Source organism: Lipotes vexillifer, unplaced genomic scaffold (assembly GCF_000442215.2).
Source record: "Lipotes vexillifer unplaced genomic scaffold, Lipotes_vexillifer_v1.1 scaffold838, whole genome shotgun sequence".
Classification (NCBI taxonomy): domain Eukaryota; kingdom Metazoa; phylum Chordata; class Mammalia; order Artiodactyla; family Lipotidae; genus Lipotes; species Lipotes vexillifer.
The window spans coordinates 498,278-503,256 of NW_006769660.1; the positions used below are offsets into that span (position 1 = coordinate 498,278).

At 45.2% G+C, this 4,979-nt stretch overlaps 2 pseudogenes; both read right to left on the bottom strand.

Annotated features, from left to right (window-relative positions):
- Positions 1 to 210: 210 nt before the first annotated feature.
- Positions 211 to 932, bottom strand: LOC103088666 (small nuclear ribonucleoprotein-associated protein N pseudogene; annotated as a pseudogene).
- Positions 933 to 1,137: 205 nt separating this feature from the next.
- Positions 1,138 to 1,356, bottom strand: LOC103088933 (SNRPN upstream reading frame protein pseudogene; annotated as a pseudogene).
- Between the last annotated feature and the right edge of the window lie 3,623 nt (positions 1,357 to 4,979).

Genomic DNA, 4,979 nt, shown 5'->3' on the forward strand with positions numbered 1-4,979 from the left:
GCTGCCTCTATTAGTGAAAGAATGAAAGGACATCCTGCAATATAGACAACCCCCCAATTTTTTTTGTAGAACAGTACCTCAGTTTAATTGATCTCTGTATTTATTAGCTAATATTAATGCAGCAGAGGGGACAAAAAGCTCACAAACAGTCCACACATTTCACAAGACACATTGCAGGAAAAAAAGTGACTAAGAAGGACCAATAGTATCCTAGGGTCTTGGTGGATGCATTCCTGGGGGAGATGGACCTCTTATTCCTGGGGGAGGGGGTCTCATTCCTGGAGGGGCATGCCTACTGGTGTCCCTCGAGTAGGAGGAAGCCCAATTGGTGGGCCCATGGATGGTCTCATAGCAGGTGGAGGAGCCATAATTCCTGGAGGTGGGGTTACTCGAGCAGCAGGTGTAGGTGCAATCCCCCGTCCTGGTGGATACTGAGTTGGGGCTCCAGCATTGCTGCCAGTAGCAGGAACTGCAGCAGCTGTGACAGTGCCTCTTCCTTGTGGGGTCATTACCTGTTGGGATGGGCCCCCAACCCCTCAGACAAGGCCTGCTAATCCAGCAGGAGCCCGGGGCATTGGAACACCAGCTGGAACACCTCTGCCAGCTGCCCTACCAACCCCAGGGCCTCCTGCAGCTCCAGCAAGTGGTACCCAAGCAATGCCAGTATCTCTGGGGGTTGGTCCCTCCACAGTCACGGAAACCAAGTTCTCCCCATGCAGCAACACCAGACCCAAAACCTGCTTTTCTTCATGCTCTGGCTACTTAGCATTCTTTGGCTTGATCTTCCTGAACTCATCACCATCGCAGAGGATCGAGTTCATATGCTTGTCAAAAGCCTTAAAGGCACCAAGGAAGATCTGGTCATCTTGCAAGATACATCTCATCCTGTAGTAAATGTGCTGCAGCATCTTGCTTCTCTTTCCCACAGTCATGATTGCTTTTCCACCAAATCCAATGTCCACAGGAAAGTTTCGGGATCCTTAAGACCTAAGGGAAGGCTACAGATCAAGGTATGACGCAGGTTCTCCTACAAACAATGCAAGCTGGGGCGGAAGCTTCGAATAGTAGATAGAGCCTGTTATTTTTTCTTTGTTTTTTCTCTCTTGGAATCTGCTACCTGGGTGTTCCAATACTGCTTTAACCACCTCTTGGTGTCTCAGCTAAGAATGCCTGTCTCAGTTCCACCTGGAAGTCCACCACAGGTACTTGCTGCTGCTGCTGAGATCGCCTTGGGTACAGGTGACGACACTCCTGGTTGTTCAGTGAGGCTGTTCTCCGTTTGACCTGGACTTCTCCCTCTGGTACGTGCTGTTCTGTGGTCCACCTCACGTGTAAACAGTCCCTGGGCCACTCCATAGCGCCTCTGGCCGCTCTTCAGAACACAAAGTTAGGCATCTCTGGTGGCCGCCCACTCTACGCTGCCTTTGCTAAGGTGGCACCAACTAATAGGCTGGCTCTCCCTGCCAATTTTTTAAATGCTGTAAAAGACTATAGCATAACCTATATCATGCTGTGTGTAGGGGAAGCATAATTTCCAGCACCCTCAGCAAATCCCTGTGGCAGCTCCTCTCAACACAGGCAGGATTGAAATCGATGTAAACTTGTGATCCAGGACTAGGCCCACATGGGACAGCCAAGCTGAGTTGAAGCCAGTGCCAAGACTTCAACCCTGAAGGCGCAGGAATGGCCAAGTTGAAATCAACCACCTCCACCCTCACATTTGCTTTGTCTTTGAAGATCCTCAAGTAGCCATCCCCCCTTAGTCAAGTCCCTCATCTGACTTTAAACTTGTCTCAGCTGTGTTAAAAGGAGGCCCAATGGCCTAGTCCTCCAATGTCACATATGTACCTATTATCAGTGGCCTGCTGATGACAAGGACTTAATCTACTAACACAGGTAGGTGATACCAAAAAACAACAAGGACAAAGCAAACTTGGCTAATTAACCAAAAGATTGGATTTCATAGCCGATTGTTGTTAGCTAACCATGTGGATTTGATTCAGTCTACACATGTGTATCAAAAGGGGGTTGGAATAGAAAAATGCTTTTCATATAGTGTTCCCAGGAACACTGGGGTCTCCCAGAGGGACCGCTACGGTTTTATCAGCTGAATTATCAGGTTAGGCATCCACATCTCCCCAACCTGACTTCAATCAGAGCTGTTCTATTTTAATCTACATTAGTATCCTGCTTATGCTTAATCAAAAAACAATCCTGTGGGAATTCCCTGGTGGTCCAGTGGTTAGGACTCTGCACTTTCACCGCCGAGGGCGTGGCTTCAATCCCTGGTCGAGGCATTAGGATCCTGCAAGCTGAGCAGCGTGGCCAAATTAAAAACAAAACAAAACAAAACAAAGAAACCCCCCCACACACACACAAACACAATCCTGCTTTAAAGAACAATAGTAATAAAAAAAAATTGCATTGTAAATCCACATGTTCTCCAATCTATGAGATATCTGGGGGCAGGCTGGGCCTCACGGAGCCTTCCCGATCATACCAGGTAGGTCTGAGCCTGCCTAGGGTCAGTCCGTATTGGTGAAAGTGCCCACCACAGAAACTGAAAGAAGCCCTCTTCCCCTTGAGGGCCCTCTAGGGCATAAGTTACTGAGGATTCTAATTCATCCAAAGGTTACAGATGAAATAAATTCCTTTTCTCTATTGCTTAGACATATCGTGAAAAAGCTCTGGGGTCTTAACAAGTGTAATTCAATTCAATTCAATTCAATTATATTCTATCCATTAACTTAGTACTGTTACGCGTTGAGGCAGAGATTTGACATTTTGTTGTTGTTGTTTATTTTTGTTACTGTTTTTTTTTCCAAACTTACCCCAGAAACTGTAGCTTCTACATCTCCCTATGTAAGAAAACTTAGGGACTGATGTCCTTTTTTCTTTTACATATTTCCATTAAATTCTTCCAATCTTTATTTAACACCAACTGAGCATCCATTACCAACCTAGGTGCAAGGAGAAAAAAGTTTAAAGGATACAGTCCTTGTATTGAAGGATTTAGTGCGTAGCTGAGAGAAGAAACTTCCACACACAACACCAGCAGGTAACAAAGGAAGAGTGTTAGATTAGCTACAAACACCTGCCACAGGTAAATGCTAAATGTGCTTGGTAGTTTGCAAAGGGTGAGACTGGGGCAAGCTGAAGTTTTCAGAGGTTTGCTACTGTTTGTTGAAGGGCTAAAAGTATTTGTACACAAACGGAGAAACACCCCTTATGGGAAAGGCGAGAAGTTAGAAGACAAGCCCCAAGGGGCACTAAGAGGACCAGCTGCTTTGGAGGGAGAGCCAGCTATGTCAGGGAGCCCGGTACCCAGCCTCCGCCTTGGTGGAGGTTGCTGGTCAAATGACTTAGCTGCTCTGGATCACAACCCAGCATCTTCCAGTGGAAATCAGCTCCTGGTCTCCTATATATCTCGAAGACGCATCTCCCTTTAAATGTGCTTAATGCTTGCCACATGTTTAGTGCTCACTACCTGAGAGAGAGGCACATGTTATTATTACCATAATCATGGTTGACCTCCTGCCTGCCTCACTTGAACCCGTTACTCATGCCATCCCTCTCCCAGGAGGAGCCTTTTGTCATCTCCCAGCGTTCAGGTATCTGCTCTTTGGAAGATGAACTGACTAAATGTTAAATTTTAAAGTGACCACTTCCAAATGCTTGGGGGAACATAAAAGGGACAATGGTATTAGGTTTGGATTCCTCAGTAAATATGCTTATTTTTCAGGAGTAGAGAGGGCGCCTGAGGGTCGGTCAGTGCCTTCTCAAAGGCAGTAAGAAACAGCCCACTGAGTGACTTAGGGAACACAAGTGCCAAATTCTCATCCAGAGTAGGGGGTCTTCCCACATGTGAACAATCTTCCACATTTTCCTATGTCTCCCATGATCTCTTTTTCCTAAGCTAGCCATGATAATCTGGGAATAAATTCACATTTTCTAAGGGAGAAATACTGCCAAGCTTGTTAATCTCATGCAGATGTGATGTTACTTTTACTGTGTTGTAATATGGCTTCTTAAAAAACAAGTTGGAAGGAGGTGGGGGGAGAAAAGCCCACCAAAAAAAAACAACAAATATTCGCCAACCCATATGGTCAGTAATTGCTGTTTAATAGTCCTCCTATTACAAACCTAAGAGGCAGCAGTCTGAATTACCAGTAGAGTATTAATAAACAGGAATGAGTTAATAGAGCATAAAGACCTTCTCGTGGAACAGTGGGGGAGTTGAATATTCTTTTCTTCAGTCAGCTGTAAGTAATTACTGCATGGTGTGCTTCTGACTATTACCATAACAGAGCAATTGGACGTGAAGAATGGATAATAGTACGGACATGGAGGTATTTTTAGAACATCAGCAGTGAAGCAGGTAACTGGCCTACTCCAGGAGAACCTTTAAATAAGTTTAGAAGACTTTTTTTCCCCCCTCTCCTTATGACATTTAGCCAGGATAGAATTTTAAAAAGATCAATCTAATAAATTATTTAAGATAACTTTACAAAGAAGATGCCTGTGATATGTAAATTAGAAGGGAAGAAGGGAGGAAGGAAAAGTCTAAAAAGCCCTGGTGGACGGGAGGCATCTAGCCGACGTTACTGTAACTACATAATCACAGGTTCCTTCCTGCTCCTCTGAGACTACAGCCCGGATGCGAATCTGCTTGACTGGCTTCCACTGGCTGTTCAGGTGAAAGTGAAAATATTCAAATCAGAGCTGTAACTATGATTGCTGGAGTTGTGGGTTTTCTAAAATTGAGTTAGTCATCCTTGGTGATTTAATGATGCATATCATTTATTTTAAAATATTATTACAGGGCATTGACTGAGCGGCGGCACCTTCTTTCCGGGAACTGGCCATTATTCAATGCGGTGGGGGATATCAGGGGCTGTGGCGGGCTGAGAGGCTGTCTAGCGGCACAACATATGTTCTCAGATGCAAACAGCTTGAGACTTTGATTCAGAAAGGGGTAA